Source organism: Equus caballus, chromosome 25 (assembly GCF_041296265.1).
Source record: "Equus caballus isolate H_3958 breed thoroughbred chromosome 25, TB-T2T, whole genome shotgun sequence".
In the NCBI taxonomy this organism is placed as follows: Eukaryota; Metazoa; Chordata; class Mammalia; order Perissodactyla; family Equidae; genus Equus; species Equus caballus.
In genome coordinates this window covers 41,526,970-41,542,963 of record NC_091708.1, presented here as the reverse complement: position 1 = coordinate 41,542,963, position 15,994 = coordinate 41,526,970, and positions in this window count along the sequence as shown.

The following is a 15,994-nucleotide window of genomic DNA, read 5'->3' as shown; positions in this document are numbered from 1 at the left end:
GTATAAAATCTCACCGACTTGGGCAGCATTTAGAGCAAAGGCAGCAGCTTTTGAAAGGCACTTTTCAAGTGACTGTCCTTCCAAAATATGAATCGGAGCGTGCTACTCCCTGTCCAGAATCCTCCAGTGACCCAAGATCCTGCGGGACTAGGGTCCTGCCCCACCCACCACCTGTCTGGGGCCACCCCTGTCCCAGCCCCCGGCTTCCCTCTGCTTCTTTCGTGTGGGATTCTTTTCTTTTTCTTTAAAAGAGTTGCCATGTGCTGTTGGGGCCAGCCCAGTGGCATAGTGGTTGGGTTCGTGCACTCTGCTTTGGCAGCCCAGGGTTTCGCCGGTTCGGATACTGGGCGCAGACATGGCACTGCTCATCAGGCCACGCTGAGGAGGTGTCCCACGTGCCACAACTAGAAGGAGCCACGACTAAAATATACAACTATGTACTGGGGGGATTTGGGGAGAAGAAGAAGAAGAAAAAGATTGGCAACAGATGTTAGCTCAGGTGCCAATCTTAAAAAAAAAAATAGAGGAAGATTGCCACAAGTGTTAGCTCAGGGACAATCTTCCTCACCAAAAAAAAAAAAGAGTTAAAAAAATAAATTAGTAAAAAAGTTGCCATGTGCTGTTCCGAAGTTACTTCAAATACTTTTTGGAGCAGGCAGAGTGCCCTCCCTCCCTCGCTCCCCTGCCTCCCTCCCTTCTTTGTCCATCTCTAGGCTCTTCTCTTCGGGTACAGATCTTAAAGTGTGCATGCGTGCACACACAGCCTTCTCCTCATTTAACTCCGGGGGTCTTGGGTTCCAGCACTTCTCACACCTTAACTCGCATGTGAATTGGCTGGGGACCTCGTTAAAACGCAGAATCTGATGGGTGGGTCTGGGGAAACGGGCTCCTGTTCACCTTTCTAGCAAGTTCCCAGGTGGGCCTGCTGCTCCGTGGCCCCCGCTCCGAGCAGGGAGAAGGCAGAACCTTGTGCTCTTCCTGCTCGCGCAGGCTGGACAGTGGGGGGTAAGGCACGTCGTGTGAGGACCCAGGAAGATTTGGACTCAGGGCCCCTGGCTCTCGGTAACCCTGCTCCCCAAATAAAGGCTGCTGTGCTTTCTGGGGAGCGAGGGGTCTGAGCGTGAGGGACTCGTGCCTCCGGCCTCTGCCTTCCGTGGGATGTCGCAGCTGAGCCAGAAGGCCGTCCTGAAGGCCTGGTCTCTGCCACGCATGGGGTCAAAGTTGGGGGCTCCGGCCTGGCATGGGCTGGGTCCCCTGTCATCCGGCTCGAAGGCTCTAGGAGAGAGAGGCTTGGCCTTTTGAGGTGCCAGTGGTGCCCCAAATACCACAACTGCCGCCTTTGCCCACAGAAGGCGGAAGAGCTGAGGGAACCGGAGACTTCCTTGAACTTGCTCTGTGACCTTGAGGAGTTCCCCCCGAGCCTCAGTTTCCCCATCTGAAACCTAGGCAGCTGGAGTCAGTGATCCCGGCTCTTGCAGGCCTGTGTCTGAGACATTTTGGTGGACGGAGGACAAGCCCAGAGGTGTCCCGAGCCTACGTGTGCACACGGCTCAGCGGCTGTCATGGTGAGGTTCTGGGGAGGGGTCCTTTCTCACTGTCCTCACTCACTCACGTGGGGCTGTTTCTCACAGTACCATCGATCCAACTAAACCAGGGAGCTGAGGCCCTCTCCTCCTGAGGTCAGGGGTTGGGCAGCCAGCTGGTAAACCCCCAGGGGCGCTGTTTTAAAGCTCTGCCCTGAGTTTTGGCTCCTCGGGGCCTGGCTCGAGAGCAGCGAGGCAGGGGGGAGTCTGCTGAAGTTTGATACGGCTCTGGGGGCTGGCGGGGCAAAGGGCTCCAGCCAAGGGAGGGACAAACAGATCGATGGGAAACTGCCATGACCTCGTGACCTCAGAGAGGGCTTCAAACCATGTTCTTAACATGCCCTAGTAAATCTGGGGGTCGACCAGCCTCCCCTGGGGACAGTGGGGACAGGGGCAAGGGGGAGGTGAGGAAGGGGATGTTGGGGGAGTGAGAGGCCGTGATCAAGTGGCCAGATGCCCAGCATCCCCGGGTTTGTCTGCTCTCCTTTGTCATCATATCATGAAGGCACAGTACTTTACAGTTTACACCCTGTCTTTGCTCAGCAGACTCTGAATGGCCCCACCTGACAGTGGGGAGCACTGGGCTCCGACCTGGCCCAGGTGGCCTTGCTTTCTGGTGGCAGAGCTTTCGAGGAACTGCAAATGGGTCAGCCTGGCTGGGGAATCGAAATCCAAGGGGACCTGAACAGGCGGAGGCAAAGCCCCAGAGGCGGCCGGGGACCAGCCTCATGCCTTCAGGAGGGTTTCAGCTCAGGGTGGGGAGGGGATGACATGACGCAATTTGTGTTCCAGAAAGCTCTCCACGTTGTCATTGTGGAGGACAGCTTGCATGGGGCCGGAGGAGAGGCCACTGTGGTGGAGTGTGATGAGATGACAAAGCTTGAGCTTCCCTCCCAGCGCCACTCCCAGCCCCTACCACCTTCCCAGGCATCCACCTCCCGGCTCCTGGAGTCTGACAGACCTGGGTTCGAGTCCCATGTCTGCCCCTGACTTGCTGTGTGGAGGTGGGCAAGTGACTTTGCCTCTCTGAGCCTCAGTTTCCCCGTCCTTCCCTCTGTGAGTGCTAAGGTTTAGCTACACCTGGGGTGGAGCAGTGAGGACGGCGCTATTATCGTCATTTCCCTCCTCTTGGAAGCCTCAGCTCTGGGCGTTGGGGCTTTGCCAGCTGCACCCCTACTCCTGCCAGGTCCCCGGTGCCCAACGCGGATGGGCCAAGGGCACAGAAGCCATGTAGAGCAGGGGGCATCTGCCCCTCTGCCTTCTTGGAGGCACTGACTGTCCCACTGGACCTTGCACAGCCCCCTAGGGTGACGTGCACCCAGAGGCCTCCGGCCCAGGTTCCAGCCCGAGCTTTGCCATGATAGCCCTGCATCCAGGGGTTGCCCCTCTTCTCTCCGGGCCTCAGTCTCCCCGTTTGTACAATGATTGGTGTTTCCCAAAAGCAACAGGCAGCCCTGGTGGCCCACAGACAAATTAGGACTTTGCATGCAGTTCACATTGGACCCCGTGGTGATGAATGTGTTGTCCTTTCAAATCTCTTCCATCCCTTCCTGTCACTTCAGGGACACTCAGATTGTTCTCAATTCGTCTTCAATGCTTGTTTAATACTCGCCAAACTCACTCTTTGTCTCTTATGTTTGAGCATTAAATTTTTAAAAATATTCTGGTAAAATACACATAACACCATCCTAACCATTTTTTTAAAGATTTTATTTTTTCCTTTTTCTCCCCAAAGCCCCCTAGTACATAGTTGTATATTCTTCGTTGTGGGTCCTTCTAGTTGTGGCATGCGGGACGCTGCCTCAGCGTGGTTTGATGAGCAGTGCCATGTCCGCGCCCAGGATTCGAACCAACGAAACACTGGGCCACCTGCAGCGGAGTGCGTGAACTTAACCACTCGGCCACGGGGCCAGCCCCCCAGCCTAACCATTTTTAAGTGTACGTTTAGTAGTATTACTCACTTTTTAACAGACAGAGAGCAGAGTCCCTCAAAGGAAAAATAGCAAGTAGATAAAAATGGTAAGTTGGTCTCCGTGGGCTGCAGGGGGATGACTGGGTGTCCCTCCCAATCCTTCCATCGGGGCGCCCACGACCGGGGAGGGAGCTGACGTGGGGCTTTCACACGCGCCCCGCTGCTGGCAGGTAGGCAGGCCCAGCCCAGTGGGGGCATGGCCTTCAGGGCCTTGGATGTTCCCGGGTTCAAATCCTGGCTCTGCCTCTCACCAGCTGGGTGGCTTCAGGCAGGTAGTTTAACCTCTCTGGGCCTTTGCAAACAGGGCTGCCAGCCCCTGCCACAGAGGGTCTTGTGGACTTTAGAGATCCTCCCCAAGGAGGCACTCCACGCACATCTTCGTTGTCACTCTCGTGCTAACCAGGGCTAAGTAGGGGTGACAGAGACCCGGCTGGGGGACACCACGCCACACACCCAGGGAGAGGCTGCCTGGAGAACATCGGCCTTTCTGAATTTTCTTCTTTCTGGTCCTCATTCTCTCCAGTCTGCCCAGTGGTGGCTTAGGGCATAGATCTTCTTGAAGCTCCTTTTCCTTTGGAGAGCTGCCCTCCCTGATCGTTTGTTGCCCCTCTCCCATGCTTCCCAGGGCCAGAGAAAAGGAGTGGGGAGCAGGCCCAGGACATCCAATTACAGGCGACCTGGCGTTACCTGCTTCCTTCCTCCCACAAGGCAGGGGCTGCACAAAGGGCCGTGTCACTCAGCACTGCAATTAAGTGACCAGATTGCAGGGGTGGGGGGCAGGGGTGCCTGTGTAGTCCTCTTGTCTTCCTCTGGGACGGGGCTTTGACCGGCTGCTCCCCCAGGGCACCCTTTTGTCCCCAGCCTCTCTCTGCATCTCTGCGGCCCCAGGAGTCGGGGCTGTGGCTGCTGCCTGGCCCGTGTGCCAGCCCCGGCTGCCGGCTTCCCAGCAATCTGGTCCTGGACACAGATAAAGCCGCCTTTCAGAGCTGCTCACAGACTGCTGCAGGGGCCTGGGGAGGAGTGCTGGGGTCCTCGGAGCTGCCAGACAAAGCCCCCTTGTTGGGAGGGCTCGGCGGGAGCAGGGACCCCTCTCCCTGGTGAGACCCTTGCCCTCAGGGGCTCTGCAGGGTGCATGGGGCCAGCTGCTCCCAGGAGCAAGGCCATTGGCCTCAATGAGCCCTGGGCACAGGAGGGCAGAGAGAGTGGGGCTGAGGGGCCTGGACCCCTGAGAACAGGACCCCTGGGTTTGGGGGTACCCCAGCTGCTTCTTGGTCAGCCTCTTCTCAACCACGAGACACCTGTCGATTCCTGATGCTTTTAGAATAAACCCAAGGCCACGAGGCCCTAGGAGACATGGTGGCACTCACCTCCTCAGGCCCCCACCCTCTCTCTCTCTCCCCCTTGAGCCCACTCAACCCTTTTGGCTCCTGGAACTTTAGGTCTTAATCATGCTGTTCCCTCTGCCTGGAACGCCCTTTCATGTACTTTTCACGTGGTGGCCCCCGGCTCACCCTCCTAGGAGAGTCCTCCTTTGCCCCCCGTCCCCCCGGCCACATATCCCGTTGACGCCTCACAGCGGCCGCTCTGGTACTTTCAGAGCCTGTGTGTTTCCTTCGCCTTGTGTCTTCAGCGCCTGGCACAGTGCTGAGTGCCCAGGACACGTGCCATAAATACCTGTCGAATGAAGGAGGTGTCCCTGCTCCCGAGGGGGAGTCACAGAGCCAGCACAAGGAGTGCCTGAAGCCCACGTGTTTTTGTCCAAAGCTTTTCTAGGGCCTCATAATCTCTCACCCACAGCTGCAGAGTGTCCCCCTTGGGCCACTCCCACCCTGAGAAAGGGGGAGGGGCCCTGTACCCCACCTCTTGCATCACTACCCCCCTCCATCCTCTGAGCGGTGCCAAAGGGCTGGTGGCTGCCTCAGTGGGAGCCACAGCGCAGCACATCTGTCTTCATGATCGGGGCCTGGCAGGGGCAGGGCGAGGCCCGGGGGAAGACCGGTGAAGACAAAGAGGGGGTGGGAGCAGGGCCTGTGCCTGCGTAACACGGACATAAATAAATGATCGTGCCAGGGATAAACAGCCTGTGAGGGGGGCAGGGGGCAGAGTCCACACAGCAGTTTCTCAAACCTCAGGCTGGGGTGGGGTCAGCCCGGGTCCCAGATGGAAAGGCCTCCTGTTTCACAGCCGCTTCATTACCGTCTTAACCGAGTGGCCGGCTAGGTCCCTGTGAGCCCGTGGGGGGTGGCTAATGTCATGATTAGTCACCATTGGTGCCTGCCCTCACCCCAGTGTCAGGGAGTGGGGGAGGGGCTGGCAGAATGGTGACAACTAGTCATAACAGCACAATAGTTGTCTTCGTGGCACCGTTCTTGGGTACCCACCCTGTTTTAAGCTCTACGCACACAATGTGCTCCTGAGGACGGCCCCAGAACAGAAGCTCTATCGTTGGGCCCATTTTACAGGTGGGAAAAACTGAGACTCAGAGATGAAGGGATGGGCTTCAAATCCACGTCCGCCTGAGTTCTAACTGCCTTGCTGCCGCTGTGCCGACCAGTGTTGCTGGGGCTCTGCAGGGAGCCCTCGCAGGCCCTGGCAGCTCTGGCCGTCTCCCCCAGGGAGGCCGGTGAATGTGGCCAGTGTGGGCCGAGCCTGCACGCTCCTGGTGAAACGTGCAGGTGCTCAGCCCCGCCCAGATCCTCCACAGACGGGATGGGTGACAGGAACCATCGTGGAGCCCATTTATCAGGCCTCCGAGCTGGTGGATGCAATCAGCCTCCATCCCTCCGGCCCAGCAGTTTTCCAGTTTCTGCGGACATCTTTTACCCAGGTAGCTTCTTAAACAGCTAAACTTCCAGGCCCAGACTCAGAGAAGCCCGACTCAGGACCCGCCTATTTATCAAGAAACATCCCACTCCTGGGGCAAACACAGCTCGGCCATCTCCAGGTCACACAGGAAACCAGCCCGAGGCCTTTCGGACCGGTCTGCCTGGGCTGGTCCCGAACCCTGACAGGTGGGCTGCACCCACGTCTGAAATTCGATGGCTTGTCCTCACCGAGCCCTCCAGGCTGTCACCAGCAGGGACCCCTGGAGCTTCATGAGGAGAACGCTGGAGGGGCTTTCACAGCCTCACAAGCTGTACAAGAAAGGGAACCTGGAGGCTGTTAAATCTAAGCCCTTTCTTTGACGTTTGGGGAAACTAAGGGACCCGCCTAAGGTCACATAGCAAGTCAGTAGTAGAGTCAGTCCCGGGACTTCGCTGCGGGGGCCACAGGTGTGTGGGATCCCACCTCTAGAGGGTCAGTCCTCACAGCCAAGTTCTCGGAGGCATACACGAAGCCATTAAAATAAAAGGCTTTGTGTTCATGCGTCAATGTGTCCCAGGGCCTGGCGTATAGCAGCTGCTCAGTTAATATTTTCTAAATGTGCATGCAGCGTCACCCACAGCAGTGGGCAAGACAGACACAGCCCTTGCTGTCATGGGGCTGGCAGCCCGTCAGGCCTCCCTGGCCTGTGAGCCAGGGTGAGGAGGATCAGCAGGGGCCCCCCTTCTCCAGGGGAGGAGGCCGATTCTCCTCCTCCTCGCCCCACTGTGCCAAGACCTCAGTTTTACTGATCCAAGTTCAGGCAGGTGATGAAACGAGTGAAGCTGGCTGAGTGTGAGACATTAGGGAGTGGTAGGGACTGTGGCCAACATCAGTGGCATTTAAATTCCAGGTATTTTTTTTTTTTCAAGAAGCATTGAGCCAGCCAATAGAAAACCTGACATACCTAAGGGCCGAGTATGGCCCATGGCCACAGGTTTGCCGTAGCCAGCATCCTGTGTACTACTGGACAAGGAGTCTGGAGACCAGAATTTAGCTCTATCCTCTTCTAAGTGTGTGGCCTTGAGCAAATCACTGGTTTCAGTCTCCCCATCTGTGCTTGGAAGGACGGGATTGGGGTCACCTCGGAGGCTTTGTGCCGGGAAGCTGCCAGGAAACCAGAACGGAAACCAGCATGCAATGAGGCTGCTGTGGCTTTAAAAGAGCCTGGGCAGCCGGGAGCCGTGGCCACCTGCGGAGCCCTCCACAGCTGGGAAGATTAGTCTCTTCCACTAGACAACACCCATTACCATGTTCCAATAGCCATCACTTCCGCTAGGAGAGCGGCAGATGAGATATCGATTGCGCTGACCCCAGGCGAGCCCTTTCCCCAGCCTGAGAGGCGTGCAGATCAGCTCCACGCCCGCCCGCAGCCTCCTCCCGCAGCCCCGGCACCTCGGGGTCCAGGCTAAGCGGACAGCCGCCCCACCAGGTGGGCCAGTTTGGGCTGGCGAGGCCTGGGCTCTGCACCTTCATTGCATATACTTGATGCTTTCCAGAAGGGCAGCCGGGGAGAGGGGCGTCTGATGTGAGCAAAATGGGAAAGTGGGAAAGGAGGGTCTGCGTAGAGCCTGGAGAGACGACGTCTGGCCGGGGGGTGGGGAGTGGGAGAAGCGGGAGGCGAGGCTGCAGTGGGAGAAGGACAGCCTGATGTTTTAGCATTTGGGTGGGCGGTGCAAGCTTTGGTGCAGGAGGTGACAAGGTCTTCACTCCACCTTTACCCCCTGAAACTTTGGCCCCTGCCCCAGGCAGCCGGGCCTGCTGGCAGCTCCTAAGGTCTGCTCCTTCTCCCTCCATGCAGGCCCCAGAGCACTTGAAAAGGAGAGGGGACACCCAGACCTGGGCCCTGTGGGCGGCTCTGGCTCAGCAGAGGCTGTGTCTGCTCCCCACGCCCACCCCACCACCCCACCTCCACCGTGGCGTGGGGCTGGACACCTTGCCCATATGTGAGCAGGAACATCTTAGCAGAAGTCAGCCGAGCGCGAGGGAGCAGAGGCAGGCGCAGCCTCCTTCACTCACGCCCTCACTCACTCATTCAGGGAATCCTGCAGAACAGGGCCAGGCAGGGCCCAGAGCTCTCCTCAGACCGGCAAGTGGCCCTCGGTGGTCCCTGCTGTCAGTGCCGTGGTGGGGGCAGCCCAGGTGGCTTTGAGCTTCCTCCGCTTTCTTGTTGCCCATCATGCCCCCATATAGTTTTGAAAAGAAGGGAGTCATTCTCCTTTTCTTAACCCTATAATTTCAAACAGTCCCACCACGGCACCAGGGAAACTTCTGGGGCACTAGAATGTTCTGTATCTTCATCTGAGTGGTGGTTATGCAGGTGGACACAGGGAAAAATTCATCGAGCCACCACCTGAGATTTATGCACTTTACTGTGTGTGTGTGTATGTGTATATGCACATGTATGTGTGTATACATGTGAATATGTATGTTTGTGTGTTCTATTTTGTGCCGCAACAAAAACCAACCCCGTCTCCTGCCTTCAAATAGGAATGTTCTGCTTCTTCCAGGAGGCAGGAGGGTCTTGGACGGCGGGGCCGTGCTGGCTTCAGGGCCAGCTGGTCTCCTCCTCGTTTCCCCGGCCCCAGAAGGTGAATGGTGCCTGGGGTCCTTGCTTGGCTTGTCCTGCTGACGCCCAGGCTCCCTGCACCTGACTTCTGGAGACGCCCCACACATAAGAAACCTTCCATCGGCCAGCCAGGAGCAGGGGGAAGGGGGAGTGGATTTAGAAACAACAATAAAATGATAACCAAGACGAGATGGGAGAATTCATTTGACACAATTTCATTGAGAACCTCTTGTCTGCTAAGCCCTGTGCTGAGTGCCAGGTGATAACGGCAGCAGACACAGTGGACACGGTCACTGCTCTCGGGTGCCTGCAGTCTACAAGATGGATGGAACCCATCCCAGGAATGTCTAGGGCTGGGCATTTAGGGGAAGCTGGAGGAAGTGGTCCTCAACCACAAAGGCCGAGCAAGTGGCCCTTGTCACAGCCCTGGGTTCATCAGCTCAGCAGCAGCAGCTATCGATAAAGAAAATGAACCCAACTGCTAAATTGTGACCTTATAACAAAAAGTTGAATTGTCACACAGGCCAAATTCACATCTAGGGAGTGCCTGTTGCCTTGTAGGCATGTTGCACGGGCTGACAAACCGTGGTCGGAAGCCGGAAGCCCTGAGACTCATGGTCACTGTATAATAAAATGCTTCTGTGGGTGGGCACTATGATTATCCTGGTTTTATAGCTGATGACACAAAAATACTTCCCAGGTCACAGCTACCAAGTGTCAGAGGCAAGATTCGAACCCAGGTCTGCACAGCCTCACCTGCAAAATGAGATTCTCCTCGCCCTCTCTTCCCTCACCATGGTGGTTGTGAGGCTCCCACGGTGAGAAGGAGAAGGAAGTTTCCTTCCGAACTGTCCACCCAGGGCACACGTGCAGGGCAGTTTTTCTTTGCCTTGACCGGCTTCCGGGATGCTGCGCTGTGTCTCTCGTGGAGCAATGACTGAGACCAGGCTCTGTTGCTGACGGCCCACCGTGTGCCTCAGTGGATCCTCCAGTATCCCTGGGAGGAAGGGCCCCTTATGATCCCATCCTGCAGGTGGAGAAACTGAGGCTCAGGGGGGTGAAGTCCTTGCCCCAGTTCTCACAGTGATGGGGAAGTAGCCAGGATTTGGTGCAGGTGGCCCCAGTCTGGTCCCCGAGCTGGGGCTTCCCCTGCACCCACCTGCTCACCACAGCCACCTTGTGAGACTCCTGCTCCGCTCTGGCCAGAGGCGTCCCTCGCCCTTCCCAGAGGCTCGCTCCAGCCCAGCGCTTCCCTAGCCCACACTCTTCTCAGTCCTTTCTTCAACACTGGCCATCCCTCCCCCAACCCCAATACATTAAAAGAATTTATTTATTTTTAACATTTTAATCAAGATATAATTTATATCTCATACAAGATTCACCCTTTTTTTTTTTTTTTTACTGAGGTCACATTGGCTTATAGCATATACAAATTTCAGGTGTACATCATTATATTTTGACTTGTGCATAGACTGCATCGTGTTCACCATCAAAAGCCTAGTTTCCATCCGTCAGCATACAAATATTCCCCTTTACCCATTTTGCCTTCCCCCATGCCCCAAGATTCACCCATTTTAAGTATACAATTCAAGTTTGTTATGAAAGCGATCAACAATGTGGGAAATTAATTATGCTGTTATGTTAAATGAAAAAACGAAAGAAATGTGCAGGTACACAACGTAAACAAATTGCATTACACGCATGACTACGTGTATGCATATGCAAAAATGACTAGCAGGAAACATATAAAAATGTTAACCAGAACATTGTGGTTAGAATGTTGGCTTCAGAAGTGAATTTTTTCCTAATTGTCTTCCAAAGTTTCTGTAATTTTCAATATCACTCTGCTAGGACACTCTGGCTGCGTGCGCCCTGGTAAACAATGGTGTGAGATACCAACACCCCCGTCTACGCCCCAATATCTATTTGCATTTCCTGATTGACTTGAGAGCTAAGAACATGCCTAGAGGAAGATCTCCCATGTTGGGAGTGTCCTGATTCAGACGTACCCAGACTTCTGTGGTGGTCTGGGGGCAACTTCATGGAAGCAGTATTTCCAGGGCGTGGGGGGACCTAGGGTCTCCTAAGGACAGAATCTACACTGAGAGAAGGTGGAGTCAGTCCCAGTGAGCTAACTCCTGCAATAGGATCCGATAGCTGGAGGACAAGGTGGTCCTAGCGGCAGCTGGGGCCGTTGGTTGAAATCATTGCCAACTCAGGGGCCGGCCCGGTGGCACAGTGGTTAAGTGTGCACATTCTGCTTTGGTGTCCTGGGGTTTGCCGGTTCCGATCCTGGGGGCAGACATGGCACCGCCTGGCAAAAGCCATGCTGTGGTAGGCATCCCATGTATAAAGTAGAGGAAGATGGGCATGGATGTGAGCTCAGGGACAGTCTTCCTCAGCAAAAAGAGGAGGATTGGCAGCAGTTAGCTCAGGGCTAATCTTCCTAAAAACAAAAAAAGAAAGCAATCATTGCCAACTCAGACCATTTGGCCACACCTGCATGCCCAGGTGGAGAGGGGCTGTGTATGTCAACAGCTAAGATTCCTGATATGTTGGTGTCTAAGCAGCCCTACTACAGATCCCCTAAGGCAATGGTTTTCTACCCATTTCTCAGTGGAGCCAGGGTCAGCGGTCTTGAGAGCAGGGGCGGTGGCATGTCAATGTTGTGGGCAGTGGCTGGAGTGGAGTGACAGGAGGGACAAGGAGGTGAGTGAGGGCAGGTCCTGGGCTTTGGCATGAGGATTGGATCAGAACAGCTCCTGAGTGCCTAGGCAGCACTCCTTGGGTTTCCAGAGCAGGAGCAGGCCCTGAATCGGGAAGAAGGCAGTGTGTCTTTCTGAAGATCCTCAGCCCTGGCTCCTGAGCTGGGGAAGGCTGGATAGATATTCATTCATTCAACACAGATTTACTGAGCACATATTATGGACCAGGCATGGTTTCAGCATCTGGGACACAGCTGTGAACAAGACAGATCTGGTCTATGGCCACAGGGAGCTCCCTGTCTAGTGGAAGAAACACTCAACAATGCCCAGCATTCAATAAAAATTTATTAGACACACAAAGCAAATCAATGTATACTATGTCAGGTGGTGAGATGTGCCATGGAGGAGAGAAAGGCATGGCAAAGACTATAATAAGTGCCAGGTTTGGGATCTACAACAAGAGAGGCTTGTGGCTATCTAGGGGAACAGGCAGAGCTTGGCCTGTTCCAGCAAGTAAGAGCGGACTGGAGCAGAGTGAGAGGGAGACTGAAGGGAGGTGGTAGGGAGCTGGATCATAAAGGGATTTGTAGGCCGTAGTAAGTATATCAATTATCTGTTGCTGCATAACAAATAAGCCAAACTTAATGCAATAAAACAAAACTTTATTTATTCATTCTCATGAGCCTATAGGTTGTCAGTCTGATGATTCTTCTGCTGGTCTCGCGTGTGATCATTCAGGCAGCTGCTGTCGTCTCATGGTTTGGCTGGAGCTGGAGGTTCCCATGTGGTCTCACTTCTGTCGGGTGGTTGGTGCTGGCTGTAGTAAGGACTTTGGATTCTATGCTGGGTGAGATAAGAGCCATGAAGGGGGTGGGAGGGTATTGATTCAGCAAGGATGAGAAACTACATGACTTATGTTAAGATATTAAGAGTGATCTCAGGCCAGTGTGGCCTAGTGTTTGGATTATGCTATTGTTTTATTGAAAAAAAAAAATCAACTTCCACTTCTGTCCATGAAGGACTAAGACGGTCTAGAATTATACTCCTACTGTAAGTAACAGAAAATTGAACAAAACACAGGGAACAACTATTTTTGGACACTCAACAACAGACAAACGGACTGTGTAAAAAGGGGTGCCCTATTCTGCCTGGCTTTCTGCCTGGAGGTAACTCCCAAACTGAATGAGAGAATGGAGAGGGGAAACAGAGTCCGGAGATCTTGCTGAGCTGAGAAGACAGATGGGGCTTGGGGAGGCCAAGGCAGCTGAAATTTGTGAGACTGATGACCCGAGAGGAGAGAGCTACTAAGAGAAAGAACTCCAGCCATCTGCATGGGCGTCCAGTTGAGTCTTTGGCAGATGCTAATCTCCTCAAGCACAGAGTGAAATACCGTGAGTCTCCACAGGAACAACTTTCAAGGAAAGAAAATTCCTGGTACTCTCATATAGGACCGGGAGTTGTTCAAGTTTTCTCCAGCTAGAGCAGAGAGACCTTACTGAATACGAGACATTAAATAGAAACCCTAGACAGGCCACACCTTAGAAGTGGAGCTAAATTACCCCTAGAATAAAGCACTGGGCTTGCCCTAAAAGAGCTTAAAAATAAATCCTGAAAGGATCAAACTAATCCACAAGTAACTGAATTATCTCCCAAAAGAAGGCCAATACTCTTCAGGAGAAGACCAGAAAATCCAGCATTCAATGAAGCGAGACTACAATGCTTGGCCTCAAATTTAAAAAATCATGACTTATATAAAGAAGCAGAAAATGTGACCCACAATTAGGTGAAAAAAAATCAGTCAATAGGAGCAGACGAAGCTGGGACAGAGATGATGGAATTAACAGAAAAGAACATGAAAGCAGCATCATGAATATGCTCCATATGCTCAATGATATAAAGGAAAACATAAGCATGATGATGAGACAAATAGGATATAGGAAAACAACCCATGTGGGGATGAAAAAAATCTCTGAAATGAAGAATATAGTTGGTGAGATTAACAACAGATTAGATAGTGCAGAAGAAAAGATCAGTGAACTTGAAGACACAGCAACAGATACTGTACAAAATGAAGCTCCAGGAGAAAACAGACTACAGAAGAAGGAACTGAGCCTCAGTGGCCTTTGGAACAATCAAGAGGTCTACGGTACATATAATTAGAGTGCCAGAAAGGAGAGGGGAGAGACAGATTTGAGGGGAAAAATTGCCAAAAATGTTCTAAATTTGATAAAAATCCACAGGTTCAAGCTCAATGAACCCCAAGTAGAATAAACATAAGAAAACCATAGCAAGGCACATTGTAGTCAGATTGCTGAAAATCAGGAATGGAGAGAAAGTCTTAAAAGTAGACCAAAAAGAGAGAACAAAAAATGATAAGTATTTAGTTACATTGATAAGAAAAAGTGAGGACACAAACTACCAAGGTAAGAAATGAAAGAGGGACATCACCATCAATCCTACAGATACTATTAAGATAATAAGGAAATATTATGAAAAGCTTTATACCAATAAAATTGACTGCCTAAATGAAATGGGTAAATTCCTCAAAAGACACAAATTACCTAAAATTGACCCAAGAGGAAATGGGCAACATGCATAACTACGTACATTAAAGAAACTGAATTTATACTCTAAAAGCAACCCACCAAGAAAATTCCAGGCCCAGATGGCTTCACTGGTGAATTCTCTCAAACATTTATGAAAGAAACATTACCAATTCTACACAAGGATAAATATAAAACGTATTCTTTTTTTGTTTTTAATCTTTTCAAAATGATGCTTGACTATCTAAAGTAAAAATAATAGCAATGTATGATGGGGTTTTGAAGTATACAACAACAAAAGCACAAAGTGAAACGTCCTAAGGTTGCACTGCTGTAAGGTGCTTGTATTATGCATGAGGTGGTGTGATATTAATTGAAGGTATACTGTGGTAAGCTAAAGATATATATTATAACCCTAGAGGAACCACTAAAAAGGCAAAAAGAAGTGCAGCCACGTGTCGCATAGTGGCGTTTTGGTCAATGATGGACTGCATGTACAAAGGTGGCCGACAAGATCAGTGCCACACAGCCCAGGTGTGTAGCAGGCTATACCATCGAGGTTTGTGTAAGTACATTCTGTGATGTCTGTACAACAGCAAAATTGCCTAATGATGCATTTTCCAGAACCTGTCCCCATCGTTAAGTGACACAAGACCGTATAGCTAATAAACCAACTACTAAAAACACTCAAATCCAACAAAAAGCAGGACAATAATTTAGAATGTGGAAAAAAACCCTATAAACTCAGGAAAAGTCAAGTAAGTTAGAGGGTATCAATATAGTGTTATGTAGTTGTTGAACGTGTTTGAGTTTCCAACGATGTAGGAAACTATTTATGATATGTTAAAAATTTTAAAGCAGGGTACGACACTGCTTTCAAAATTAACCTAAATAACTCTGCAGGGGCCGGCCCGGTAGCGCAGAGGTTAAGTTCACACATTCCGCTTCGGCAGCCCCGGGTTCACAGGTCAGGATCCCGGGTGTGGACATGGCACCGCTTGGCAAGCCATGCTGTGGTAGGCATCCCACATATAAAGTAGAGGAAAGATGGGCATGGATGTGAGCTCAGGGCCAGTCTTCCTCAGCAAAAAGAGGAGGATTGGCAGCAGATGTTAGCTCAGGGCTAATCTTCCTCAAAATAAATAAATAACTAACTCCGCAAAAATATTTCTAAGAGTAGAAAAATATGAGTGAGAAGAATTACACTAAGTATAACCAGTGTTTGCAATGGGGTGATGAGACGGTGGGTGATAGCTATTTCTATAGGATTTCTCCTCCCTCTCTGCTTTTCCAGGCACAGGGGTCCCCCCCAATCCCAAGTTTAACTGTCCTCATTTCTGGCCATTCACCCAGGCCTGGTTCCTGGGAGTGAGCTTCTGATTGGCCGAGCTCCAGTCAGGTGTCCAGCCATGGTCCAATCAGATATGACCAAAGGGGCGGAGTCATCATGCCCACGTGGCTGCTTTGGGTCCTGGTTGTGGAAGAGCAATAAAGGGATCCTTGTAGGCCCGGTGGACATCCCCCAAAGTGCCCCTGTATTCTGTGTCCCCCCTTCTCTCCTCTGTGCTCAGGCGTCTCTTCTTAGCCAGGGTTCTTCCTCTTCCATAATTAAGGCTACTTAAGGCCACAGCCGTGGTGGGAAAGCCTCATGTAACCAGTCATTCCCAGGAGTCCCTCGTGGGCCACGGCAGGACAGCTCCCAAACATGTCACCTAAATCCTCCTTGGTTTCCCTGGCACCTGCCACAGGGCCACAGTTGG